Source organism: Ochlerotatus camptorhynchus, unplaced genomic scaffold, assembly GCF_037179485.1.
Source record: "Ochlerotatus camptorhynchus isolate MF236.1 unplaced genomic scaffold, CSIRO-AGI_Acam_v1.1 ptg000178l, whole genome shotgun sequence".
NCBI lineage: Eukaryota > Metazoa > Arthropoda > Insecta > Diptera > Culicidae > Ochlerotatus > Ochlerotatus camptorhynchus.
Genome location: NW_027040668.1, coordinates 1231767 through 1246418, shown reverse-complemented (window position 1 = coordinate 1246418; position 14652 = coordinate 1231767). Strand labels below are relative to the sequence as shown.

Genomic DNA, 14652 nt, shown 5'->3' with positions numbered 1-14652 from the left:
AGGTTAGAGATTTTAAAAGAAGTTCGATGAGCTTCAAGGATGCATCGGAAACATCAGAAAAATTGTGGAAGCTTTAGGATGGAGCAAAGAGCTTCAGTGCAGATTATTTATCTTCAAAAAAATCAGGTCTAGAATTCATTATTGAAGTTCAGAGATCTTTCGAGCAGTATCAATTACTTGAGCTACGATGCCGGTGGAGTAGTAGTAAGCGTGATTACCTCTCACCCCAGCAGGCCTGGGTTCAATCCCAGACGGCGCCGTCAGAATGTTCTAAAGCATAACATCTCTGATCATGCCTTCCTTCGGAAGGGAAGTAAAGCCGTTGGTCCCCAGTTCATGAGTTGATGGGTCCAGGTGTGGGAGCTACCTTCCTGGCGTCGGTAGCAGTGGTGCTCAACAAGGAAAACAAGATCGACGGAAAACAAACCAAAGGAAAAAAAAAGCACTGGATCTAATTCACACTTCCAACTTACAAAAACGTCTTTCACACTAATATTCTTTCCCTTGCCCTTAAGGACATGGTCGGCATCATTATTGATCTTGAAGTGTTGATTCACCGGAGTTTTCAATCACTGGATGAATTGCTAATCCCAAGCTCCATTCGTTTGCTTCTTTGTGCATATTTCATTAGATTAGTCAGTCGTGCACTACTGGCTGCGAATGGGTATAGTTATGCTCCGTTTAACATGTCATGCAATAATCAAATTGTATTATTCCATTTAAACCATAAGCACATTTAATCTCCGCTCTCAAAACGAATTCCTTTGCCTATTAAAAGATGAAATTTACCCAACCACCCAAGCGGAAGTCCGAAAAGGGAAAACTTTTCCAGTCGATGATAAATTCTAGAAATTGTCTCCACCATCATCGAATATGAACATGATAATAATGATGCGCAGAGCTGCAAAACGAGTCCAACTTTTATATCTGATTGAAAAGTTCCCCACCCCGCCTCAACTCGACTATCTCCTGCTCAGATTTTAAGTAACATAAAAAGTTATCAATTTGATATTCGATAATTCACTTACTCATGGTAGCTCAGCTCGAATAAAACTCACTGGGTTGGAAATTACCGAAAGCGACAAAACGTGCTCAGCCATTGGTTCGTCAAACTTTTCCCCTTTCAAGGGCTCCTCATGCATCGAAGCATGGAGCGTCTTGACATGGAACCTCGATTGGATTATACTTTTCCACTTTTTTTGTGTGTATGTAGTGATTTTACGGTGAAGAGTATTTCATTTTAACATCCAATTAAATTTGAATTTTTTGTGACGAGCGTCTCTATCACCGAGCGTGTAGTATCAAAATCATAACCAATATTAATGATTATGCCATTTCTGAAATGTTCGGCATATCCCGACGGCAGCTTAACATGCAAACAACCAACAATGAGCCGGGGATGGTACTGACGATAATATCACAACTTTTCATTTTGCTCTGGCAGAGATCGGCATCAGCTACGTCGTCAGGCAAAGTTAGGAACATTTTCCGGAAAAACACCTCCACATATGCAGAGCAGCTTCAGTAGCACGAGAAATGCATACCTCTCTCTTTATCCCATAATGATAATCTATTTGTATGAAGGAATTATACCGAAAACAACGTGCTACGTGGTGAGGCCAAGCCGGTAGACTACTTGGAAATTTCGACCAGGGTTAGGGAGCCCATTTTGGATCTAATCTCTTTTAACGAGATACATACTCTCGTTTAGGCTAAGCAGTACACAGGGCTTCGAAAAAAAAATATATTCTAGGATGGATTGGAGTTTTGCTTCAGAATATACAAATAAGATAAAACAATCAGAAGCAACGTTCACTCGTGTAGGAAAAATCTACATTCAGCATCCATCACCCTCGTGGAGGGAAAATAATACCAGTTTTGAAAAATGTATCTCAGTATGTCGGCCGGTGATCCACATGCCTTCACCAACCCAGACCAAAACTGACTTCCTTTACTTCAACAAAAGCACCTACCGAACCAAGCAAACCTACCAACCAACCCGTCCGTGGTCACTGTTCCTGGATAAACACTGCCAAGGATAAGCTGTTGGCCTGGATTTATCCGTTATTTATGTTGGAAAAATGATGGTACAAATAAATTAGTTTGCTTTTATTACGGTGTTGTCTGGTTTGGCAAGAGATGCTACGTGATGTGGGGTTATGCTATCGTTCTTGCTTTATGACTTTTCTTCTTGGTTGGATTTTGTTCGGAGAGGTGCAGTCTGGCGGTACTCACATATAAGTCCCATTTGGAAAATCGTAATATGGAGAAAATATAGGCTCATAATTATATTTGTATAATTTGTTGTTTTTCTGTTACTTGTAGTTATAAAATCCAGCACTAATGATCACAATAGTTTGATTACAACATAAATTTAACGTTGGTAACTTGAATACATTCATACATTATCATGGGTTTATATTGGCCATATCCAGCCAATATATATCATTTTAAACCAACTAATAAGTTATGCTTCATTAGGGTAGCCCTTTTAATTTTTAAAACCTAAAAATATACGCAAAAATCCTAAGTTTCCGCTAAATGCATCTAAATATAGTCCAGAAAATGAAATATTCACGTACCATATGAGCAACACTCATACGTTATATGCATTCATCATATGACAGCAGTTCCATTTCAAATGACGATTTTTTTTTAAATTTTTTGAATGGCCTTCTACGATTATGTTGAAACTTTGCACAGTTGTTTGCTATTGTCCAACATGCCATTTTACATATTTGATTCCCTAGTTTTGTACACGACTAACACTTGAAAAGGGCTTATGCAAAATTGTTAGGCATCAATAGAAAAACATATATCTTGCGAACGATTTGTTTTATTGAGATGGTGTCTTAGAAGAAGTTGCGGACAAGTTTTGTGCCTTTCAAGAAAAAATATACACTGCAGAAAACTATATTTTTTTTACAAAAAAAAATCAAAATTATAAAAAAAAAAGAAAATTTACTCGAATTGCATATTTTTTTTTTAATTATTTTTTTTATATTTTTTTTTAGTTTATATAAAGTGAAACCTACTGACACTGTGCATTTGCTGGGCAAATCATAAGCAAAAAAGTTATGAATTATTGAAAAAATAAGTATTTTCCAAAATACCACCGAGAGTTATCGAATATCTTTAAAATAGTGTTAATATTAAAACACATTAAATTTAGAACAAAAAAGCACATAAGGCTTAAATTGCCCAAAGTTGTTATTTTCAAGATAATCGTAGGTTAAAATTCACTTATCGCATATTTTTAGAAATTTTCGCCCTTTTGAGATGTTTACGCAAATTGCATAGCTTTTTAAATATTTTTTATATTTATAGTTATGAATTAATGAAAAAATAATTTTGTTCCAAAATACTACCGATAGTTGTCGAATATCTTTGAAATAGTGTTAATATTAAAATACATTTAATTCACAACAAAAACGCATATAATGCTTCAGTTCAGATTGACGTATGCTGGCGGTCGGACGTACGTTGGTGTCTCTGCTTGAGTGTCGTGTATTTAACCGTAGTGCTTCATTATTTTGAAATTATTTTAGTCAGCGTATGTTCCTGGCAAGCATGAAAACCGTGGAAAGTGATTTAAATCCAAAATCCGCGATTGTTGATAGCATTAGAGTTTATTTAGTTGCGATTTTGAGTGCTTATCGGCGTGGCTCGAACATGGAAGCTTTCCGCCTGATGATAGTGTTAGTGTGTTTATTTAAAAGTTGTGCTACGATACAATCGGTTTTCTCCTCCTTGTTGTGTGCGTTTGTGTTGCAAAACAAAGCAACGGTCTTCGGTGTGATTGTGTTCGTATAAGAAACATATTAGTGAGTGTGTAGTGCTGCCGTACAAATCTGGAAGAGCGGGCGATAGTTAGCTGGCGAGACGGCGATGTTATCATCTCAGGCGTGCTGTGACATATGCTGACAGCAACGTTCAACTTCATGTGCGAAAAAAAAACATCACGATGGCGATAAGTGGCATGCTGTGTTTATCATGGTGTAGAACTTGGTGAGAATGTTCCATTACAACTATGTTTTTTGATTTGTTGTTTTTTTTAATATTTGGTATCGACGTTTCCCTTCTGGTTGCCCGATTTTTTGTTCAACTTCTTGTTTGTTCGCTTTACATACCATGTAACTTTATTGTTCCCAGCATCCATTAATTACGTCACAATTTGATTATTATAAATAAACTTTCCCTTCTCATTTTCACTACGCTTTTTCTATAACATGGGCTGTTTATCACTGATTTCTAAAACCCCCATCGACTCTTCTTAAAGCGTGACGTACTGAATGGATGGCCCCTTTTGATGCCTTTCGGGCTAGAAATTTTTCCTGTTTGTGTATGTTTTTTTCCCCATGACGATGTAAATGTAGTTGTCTCGTGTTGCTTTTGACTCATGACTAGTAAAGGAGAACGAGTGGTGTGAAACTGGTCGTCCCTTTCTTTTGCTCGCGTTTGTATGGTACAACGTGGTGGACGAACTGTTCAGTGTTTGAAACGAATTAGATTCTTCCTCTTATTGACATAAGTTTCGCATAGCATGAACTTTTATGCGAGTTTTCATGTGCGTGGTGCTCCAGAGCTGCAGTGTACGGGAGCTTTTTTAACAAGTGTTAGCAGAATGACCGACAGTGCTTATAAGAGCTAGATGAATGATTTTCCATTTCCCTAATAATTATTTAAATCACTTTTGTCCAGATATTATTTATTTATTATTTATAGGTTGTGGACCAGGTTTTTGTTTTGGTACTTCACATTGTAATAAAATGGAATAAATCATTGTTTAACATCAATATTTCTCATTTTGTTTCAGTCAAATTAGAAATCCGTTAGCCCACAATGCCAAATGATTGAATTAATATTATACAACTTACTGAACAATATTACAGAAAAAGCATTATTTTCTATTGGCCTTGCTTAGCTGTAAATATGTTGATTTCTTGAATACAATTTTTCAGTTCAACATACCTGCATACATTTGTCAAATGTAAACCTTGATTATTCGTTCAAATATTAATTTAAATTTTATTAGGTAGTCGCGAGGGACGTCAAGTGATCTTATGCCCGCCTTAATTGAAGACACCAACGTGTACGAGGTATATCCCGGATTCCATGGTCTCTACAAGGTTGTCTGTTGAAAATTACACAGCAAAAAATTAATTTTGATATCACATCAAAGTGGATGCACTACAATCATGTCGAAAATTTCATGTAATTTTTATGACCACATAAATAAACAAATGCAGTAAAAGCAGCGTAATGTCAGTTCATGCATTGTATTAATGATAATTTTGTCCTTTTTAGCAAGTAATATTACACCATATTTTCGACATGATTGTAGTGCATCCACTTTGACGTGATATCAAAATTATTTTTTTGCTGTGTATATTTATGTATTAATTTGTTTAAAATCAATGTTTCTCTAAAGTTGCAGACAACAAATTATTGTTATGAGTGGAGGCGAACCAGCCTAAGGCTGAAAGCCTCCTAAATAAAGCTAAATAATAATAATAATATTGTTATGAAATTTCATTCCTTAACAATAAATGTTATTTTATATTGGCTGAAATGATGATATGTACTTTTTTTATTTATTTTTTACATAATTTTTCAGTACAACAAACCTGAATATATTTTTCATTTTGATGTTTTAGTTTTTTTTTTTCATTTTTAGAATAAAGCTAATGATTCAGTAGGATCCTTGTGATTTTAAAACATTAATGCATTGCTATCAACATGAACACATTTCAAACAAATACTAATTAATACATTATTGTGTCATAATTAAATAAACGGATCTTCTCACAGTAGCAACACATTGAACCCCTAGTGGCTTTAGATGGGATTGATTACAAGACTTCAGAAGTAAGTGCCAATCTTTATTCCACATTGAAATTTGGGTAAATTGAGAATGTTTTTAATTATTTCATTATTCTTTTTCAATCGTTGCTACAATGTCATCTTTTATTTAATGGTATTATATGTTCGATCAGACTACATGTTATTATTATTATTATTTCATCTCATTATATTATGCTACATTTTTAATTTTAATTTATGTTCGTTCATCACATTATGTATTGTTTAATATTATTGTACTATGTGTAAATGTTATTACAGACTTCATGTTATATTATATTATTATACATGCTTATTTATTTATTTTACTATTATTCCTTACTCCTTCTTTTCATATGAAATTGTGTTATATAATATTAATTTGTATTTCATCCGTTTATGGTTTATTGCATCATGGCATTAGTTTTCAAATTATGTGATATTTGCTTTTTATATTCAATTCATGGTAAAGCATTTTAGATCATCCAGGGCATATGTAGGAGGGATTCCGTTTTCTAGTTATCGGATTCCAATAATTAAAATTTTGATATTCAATGACAGCTGAATGATTTAATTTTTTTTTTTATTTCAGAATTAACATAACTGCAATATATAGATACATACATTTGTTTGATATTATTGCTCATATACTGTCTGCGGCTGTGGAATAGTTATAGCAACGTTTCATCACTACCTGCAGCCCCGCATTGCCAAAAGCATTTCCAGTCGATGGTGTGTTATAATGCAATTCTTCTTTACCCAACTATTGTATTGCTCCTCTCAAACGTCAATTGATTGCATGTTTATGTAATTATGTGTTAGTTTTCCATCCGTTGATGCAAAAAAATAAAAAGCAATGAATTTTTGAACCAGAAAAATAATCGGGGTGATTTTTGCGCAGTTGAATTTTGCGAGGCAAAATTCATAGGCGAATAAACTCACGCACGAGATTTGAGGTTTCGAGTTTTTCCAAACACTGATCTTGATATGTGTTTTTCAGCCTTTTATCAACTTTTTTCAACTTTTTTCAACTTTTTTCAGCTCTTCAAAGGAGAAACATATTTAGATTTGTATTGTAATAATTAATTTTTTCAACATTCGTTCAGGTTAATTCAAGAATAGTCTCATGCATCGTACTTTGACGCGAAGCGCTGTGGATTATGAGATGCTCGATGACCCTGGAGGGATCGTATTTGCTTACTGAGCAGAAAATCATGGGTTCAATCCCAAGCTCTCCGTCATGACTCTTAAAATTCATGATCACTAAACAAAATAAATATGTTCTTTCGATAGCCGGCTATTTCTCGTCATGTTAGTTATTTATCACAATTTTTAGCATTATTGTTAGTATCATTTGAGCAAAATATATTTAATTGCTTAATATATCCTATATATGCGACCCTCGAGCGTCTGTTCACCATGGAGGTGCGGCTCAAACAGCGTCTGTCTCGGAGCGAGCGGCTGAATAAGAAATGCTGTATCACGTCAGCTACACCTAAGGTGGCAGCCACACCAACATGATGTAGGTATCGCGACCCCGGTAAGGTAGCATACTGAAACCCCCAACATTACTCAGAAAAACGAAGAAAGAGAAAACAACGAACGGAATTTTCGGCAACCGACCCGGCAACGAAATAAGGACAATGAATGGAAACTCGGTACTTGGAATGTCAGAACCTTAAATGAACCTGGACGAGCGGGCCTTTTGGCTCGTGAACTGCAAAAAGTGAATGTGAGCGTAGCTGCTATTCAGGAAGTACGGTGGCCTAGATCCGGAGAACGTGAATTCCGGGCGGTGGATCCCATCGCCAACACTTCCTTCAAGTATCATATCTATCACAGCGGTGGCGATAGGGCAGAACATGGAGTAGGGTTCATAGTGATCGGGAAGCAGATGAAGCGTGTTATGCGGTGGAGACCGGTAAGCGACCGCATCTGTGTATTAAGGATTCGGGGCAAATTCTTCAACTACAGCCTGATCAACATGTATGCGCCAACCAACGATAAATCCGATGACGTGAAGGACGCGTTTTATGACAGTCTCGATAAAACTTATGATGAGCTGGGAGGGAGAAACAGACTCGGAAAATGTGAATGTCAAGGGAAGCCACAAATGAGCTGTCACAAACTGTCAGTGGGAGCCAGCAGTACAAAACATCAATCAATGGGAAGTATTGATATCGAATACAAAATATTTTCTTGCTTGAAAACAATTTGCACTGCAAAATTTTCATTTCTTCAGTTCAGTAATCGGTATGCAATTTAGCTAAATTGTAGTGTATCAAGCATGTTATATCGTAAATTTGATAGTTTTCTCAAAATGGAGGGGGTTGTAGAGATATTCAGGTACGGTTACTCTAAATTTCCGGGTTCGTTTCGGGTACGAGTATACGTTGTAGATAATATTTTTGAGTTCGGATTTGGGTACGGGTAGCATCGAGGGGCACGCAAAAAACTTCAACTCCGGCACAGGAAGTAGCCGTAATTAAATTAATTCCATTAATTACAAGGGTCAGGTCGGTTTCGGGTTCTTGAAATTTTTATGAATTGGGTACGGGTATTCAAATGTCTATATCTGACCATCTTTATGCACGAAACGAAAATCAATTATTTAATTCATGTGTTTCACTTATACATTTTTGCCAAAGCATCAGCCTTATACATTCCATAAGACAAACCACATATGTCCTATTAGAATGCATAAAAGGTATGTGTGACCGCTTATACATTTCATTTGACACATGATCTTTATTAACTTTTTGCAAGGCGTCTGCTTATTAGTTGACTTATACAATTTATGAATAATCAGCAATGGAAATTTGCCAAAAGGTATAAGGAGATTTCTATCCGTGTGGGATTGTTTGTTAATGTGATGTATTGTTATTGACAAATAAAGGAAATGCTTAAAATATTCACATTTATTCATCATTTCATAACAGTTGGTAACAACAAAATTTCAGCTCAAATCAACTCAACATACTTCGGCTATCAAATTTTCTTTTCCTCATTTTACGAACTCTGTTAGTTTTAATTTTGAAGAGCAAAAATCTTTTAACAAGCTTGAATTTGATATTATGGCAATTCTGAATTTGCAGCGGCAGTCAATGTCTTTTGTGCCTGAAGGATTACACTTCTGTTAGTTGATGCCTTGTCAGTGAAATTTTGTTTGAAAATTGAGTCCATACACGTAAAGAAATAAAATATTTCTTTCGAAACATAGGCATGAGGCCTTCCGCTCGCATTTGCTAGTAAACATGAGAATTTGACATAACTTTTATCAAACGGAATCACAGTTATACAATCTTGTATACAGTAGGAGCATGAAGTGCTGTTCTTTCTTATGCTTCCCATTAGATATCCTGCAATGTGAAATAAGGCGTTAGTTTCGGCATTATTCAAATTTAGAAGGATCTGTTTCGCCATAGTTGATATTTCAGCTTTCGAAAAATCAAGAGTTTCTTCCAGGATCGCTGTAGATTGCGTTGAAGAAGGTTGCTCTGCGTTGTTCAAGTGATCCATAAATCCTGACAAATATTCTCTGTCGTGCATGTTGTAAAAAGAATTTTTGACGACTACCGGGTCTGAATCCTCTTCGGTGATCATCTTTTTCATCACCAAAAGCAACCCATTCAGGCACCACAGCAGAAAAGTTCACGTAGTTATGATCCAGAAGAGCCGGCGAAGAGTAGAGGGGACGGGATTCATAAAAGTCCAACAACCGATCGCTCTCTTCCGGTTTGTCTTCAGGTTTTAGCAAGAAAGCATCTTTTTTTCGTTTTCTTCCCATTTTTATCGATGCGGAAGCAGTCCTCTAAGAAATGGGCCTGCAAATAATTAAAAAAGATCATAGCAACATTGATAAAATGAAAAACACTTGTACTGTCAACACACACTACAGACTCGCGAGCTTGGTTTAATTTCGCCGGTTCCGGAATCCATCCGACAGAACTTAATCCATTGGCATCTTGTGATATAATCAGTAGGAAAGCGCAAAAAACCCAATCCAGGATAATTCCTGCTGTTCCGGCCGCAGTATTTCACCTGACACTTCATTTTGGCTGATTCACTACGAGTCTCTACATGTGATTTTTCAACTCCAACTTTACACAAGCATTAAGTCATCCGACGGTAACACGTAAACAACAGAGACACGAAAAACCGAAACCCCTCATTATGGGAACAAATTACTTGAAAATTTTTATTTGCCAAGAATTTTCTTGCGCAATATTGTGATTGATTTATTAGATTTTGTGTGTAGTATTTGCTTCTCCCTCCCAGATGATGAGTGCCCAAAACACGACGTGAAGATTGTAATCGGAGATGCAAATGCGCAGGTCGGGAGGGAAGATTTCTTTCGTCCAATCATTGGTACAGAGAGCCTACATACAGTAACCAATGATAACGGCCTGAAACTGATAAACTTCGCCGCTGCTAGAGGTATGGCCATCAGTAGCACCTACTTTGCACGCAAGAATATCCGAAAGCACACCTGGAGACACCCAAATGGCGAAACTTGCACCCAGATCGATCACATGTTGGTGGATGGCCGGCACTTCTCAGATGTCATTGATGTAAGGACTTTTAGGGGGCCTAACATTGACTCAGATCATTATCTTGTTGTCTGCAAAATTCGGGCGCATCTATCGACCGTTACGAATTCAACGAACCGGAGATCGATGCGTTTCAATATCCATCGCTTGTCAGTAGAAGGTGTTGCTGCAGAGTACCGCCAGAAGCTTGATGAGCGGATTAGCGAAATCAACGTGAACGAGGACCTCAACAATCTGTGGAACACAATCCACGGAGCGGTGAACACAACAGCACAAGAAGTGATAGGTACAGCTCAAAGACGACCACGTAATGGCTGGTTTGATGAGGAGTGCCAGAGGTTGACGGATGAGAAGAACGTTGCCAGAAGCCGGATGTTAGTGTCTGGTACCCGGCTGAACAGAGAGCGGTACAAGGTAGCAAGGGCAGCTGAGAAACGAACCCACCGCAGAAAGAAAAGGCAGTACGAAGAACGCGTGATTGCTGAGGCGCAAGAAAGTATGGAACAGAACGATATGCGAAGGTTCTACGCGACTGTCAATGATGTGCGGAGTAAAACAGCGCCATCTCCCGCCATGTGCAATGACCTTGAGGGGAATTTGCTGACAGATAAAACAATGGTGGCTGCCAGGTGGAAAGAACATTTTGAGACATTGTTGAATGGAGAGAGTGAGGGAGTATCGAGGAACAGAGTAAACATCGCAGACGACGATCAAGCTGTGGAGCCTCCAACGCTAGACGAGGTTAAAAAGGCAATACGTGAGCTGAAAAACAATAAGGCTGCTGGGAAGGACGAGCTCCCGGCCGAACTTTTCAAACACGGAAGTGAGCAGCTGCATCGAGCAATCCACCGTATTCTAACGAAGATATGGGAGGATGAAGAACTGCCTGCTAGCTGGTTGGATGGCCTTATTTGCCCATTATTCAAAAAAGGGCACAGACTCGAGTGCGCCAATTATCGAGGAATAACTCTTCTGAATTCGGCGTACAAAATACTGTCACGCGTTCTGTTTAACAGATTGAGACCGCTTGAGGAGTCCTTCGTCGGTGAATACCAGGCTGGTTTTCGTGAGGGCCGATCAACCACGGATCAAATGTTTACCCTGCGTCAAATCCTTGATAAATTCCGGGAGTACAACTTGCAGACTCACCATCTGTTTATTGATTTCAAAGCAGCATACGATTCAGTGAAGAGAAATGAGCTTTGGCAGATTATGCTAGAACATGGTTTTCCGGCGAAACTAATTAGACTGATTCGCGCAACGCTAGATGGATCGAAATCAAGTGTAAGGGTTGCAGATGAGATTTCGACCTCGTTCGTGACCTTAGATGGATTGAAGCAGGGTGATGCACTTTCAAACTTACTGTTCAACATTGCTCTTGAAGGAGCGATTAGGAGAGCAGGTGTGCAGAGGAACGGTACCATCATCACACGATCGTACATGCTCCTTGCCTTTGCGGACGACATCGATATCATCGGAATTGACCGTAGAGCAGTGGAAGAGGCGTTTGTGCCTTTTAAGAGGGAGACGGCGAGGATTGGGCTCACGATAAGTTCTACCAAAACGAAGTACATGGTAGCCGGTAGACAGCGTGGGAGCAATAGTGGTGTTGGTAGTGTAGTGTTGTTAGATGGTGAACAATTTGAGGTAGTGGAAGAATTTGTGTATCTTGGAACACTAGTGACATGCGATAATGATGTTACCCGCGAGGTGAAGAGACGTATTGCAACTGCAAACAGGGCCTTTTACGGATTACGTAGCCAGCTGAAGTCCCGTAGCCTGCAAACGAAAACGAAATTCGCTCTGTATAAGACGCTGATACTTCCGGTAGCCCTCTACGGCCACGAATCGTGGACGTTAAAAGAGTCTGACCGGAGAGCATTTGGTGTCTTCGAGCGTAAGGTGCTGCGAACAATACTCGGCGGTAAACAGGAGAATGGCATCTGGCGGCGTCGCATGAATCACGAGTTGTACCAAGTGTATAACGGTACGGATATAGTGAAGCTTATAAAACACGGCAGACTACGGTGGGCTGGGCATGTAGTGCGGATGCCGGAAGAACGACAAGCAAATATTATATTCAGCAGAGAACCCGGTACAGGTCGTCGACTCCGGGGTAGACCTCGGACACGTTGGCTATTTGCAGTTGAGGAGGACATCAGGTCGCTTAACGTTCATGGCGACTGGAAGCGATTGGCTCAGGACCGAGTCCAATGGAGAAGAGTACTTCGTTCGGCGTTGAATCAACCTGGCGATTCGTAGCCCATCAAGTATCAAGTAAGTATATCCTATACATTTCAGTGTTGCATCCACTTACCATTGTGAGCTGAGGAGGTATAGAGCTGCATCTTATTATATGTAAAATACTTTTTCATTGCAGTAGCAACTATATTATCTATATAAATGTATTTCATTATGTAATATTTTAATGTTCTGATATATTTCATTTCTCCATTGCATATATTTTCATTATATAAATAAATACTGGGTTGGGAGGGAGCATCAGGGTATCATTTAAACTGAAACTGGACGATGGTATGATTGACAGCCGGAGTCTAGGAGGGAATAAACACTATCATTTTCTTTATCCTACCGATTCGATTGTGGTGGTGTGAATTCTACTCCAACAGTTTCAGGGCGATTGACGCGCCCTTCTTAACAAACCATCCAGTAGGAAGCTTAATAAGTATTGCGAATTGTGTTATTCGATTTGTTGGAGCGTACCGTTGGAAGGAGATTCTTAAATTCCCGTGGATTTCGCGTAAGTGTCTCTGCTTACGGGTCCGCCCTTCCGTTTTTGGCCCTTCATACAGCGATATTGTGAATTCAGATCGGTAGCTCAAATTGATCTTGCTATTAAGTGGAGCTGCATACAAGACAAGTCTTGAAAGGATGGTGGCTACCTTACATACATACATACATACATACAACAAAAACGCATATAATGCTTAAATTGCTCAAAGTTGTTATTTTCGAGATACTCGTAGGTTAAAATTCACTTATCGCATAATTTGAGCAATTTTTTCTCTTTTGAGATATAATTCGTTAGTGTTCAATCTTGAAAATATTTTTAACAAAAAGCCCAATTAATTTCCTTAAACTTTGCTGTTCGCAGTTTTCCAATCATACGCATGAGTTAAGATAGATTCTCAAAGTTCTCAACAGTCCCAAAAAGTATTACAAAAGTTCTAATTATTCGATCTCTATTCAAAAGGAAGTGCTTTTTTCTAAAATGTCAGGGAAGATGTTCAAATTCACTACGGATGTTACCTTTGCAGGTTACACCTTGTTGCTTCCGAGCGTCAGCGTCGGAAACGTTGCTCAGCTGGCCACCGATATGCTGATAGAAACGCTGAAACTGGAGAAAATCGGCCTGCTCTGGCATCCGGTTTTGATTCCAATCGTTGGCCCACCAGCCTACGATCACGACAAAGACCGTATAACCACCACCGCTGAACTGTACATCTCGGAGGAACACAAGCTGTTGGTGCTTCAGATCCGGTCTCCTCTGGTAGGTGCGCTGCAAGCAGATTTTCTGGGCAAACTGACCGACTTCGTCTGAGATCGCCAGCTGGCGGAAGTAGCTTCGCTCACGAAAACCACCAGATTGGAGCGCGACCGTACAAGTATATGGCCAATGAAAAGTTTCTTTCCCACCACTCCAGGGCGGTCGAGAAGTTGCAGTGGAATCAGCTGGAAGGCAACGTGATTCACGGAGGTGGCTATGCGGTCAGGCTGAAAGATGTGGCTGGCTTTGTACTCTTTACGTACGTTTCCGAGGGAGATAATACGGTGGATGCCGTGCAGTTGGTCTCGTTGGTGGACCAGTTGAAGAAGCCACTACTGCCGAGGGAGAAGGATGGCGTTAAGATTAAGCTGGCCATTCCGAGCTCGTGGAAGCATCTGTTTGACAATGCGCCACCGGTCAATGTGTATTGAGGGGTGAGCGGAGGAAAGGAGAGAATAAACGGGACGAAGTTTTGGGAAATGGTTGGTTGTTTTGAATGGTTAAAGAAGCCCATCGTGGTTATTCATCTGCTTGGACATTGGCAGAAATGGGTGGTCAGTCTTCTCACTCATCTTTGTAAAAGTGCCATTCACTATGTTTCATAATACACCGTCAGATGGACAAAAGTCTTGCTGAGATATTGGTATGGAAATGATTGTTGATTTTCAATAGAAAATTAGTTAAATTTAAACCAGATATCAGTATCCTATTCACTTGCAGCTGCAGTCAGGCACACTTGCCGAACTAAAATAG

The 14652-nt window shown here is 38.9% G+C and overlaps 1 pseudogene; it reads left to right on the top strand.

Annotated features, from left to right (window-relative positions):
- Positions 1 to 13635: 13635 nt before the first annotated feature.
- On the top strand, positions 13636 to 14330 carry LOC135701866 (proteasome assembly chaperone 2-like; annotated as a pseudogene).
- The last annotated feature ends 322 nt before the right edge of the window (positions 14331 to 14652 follow it).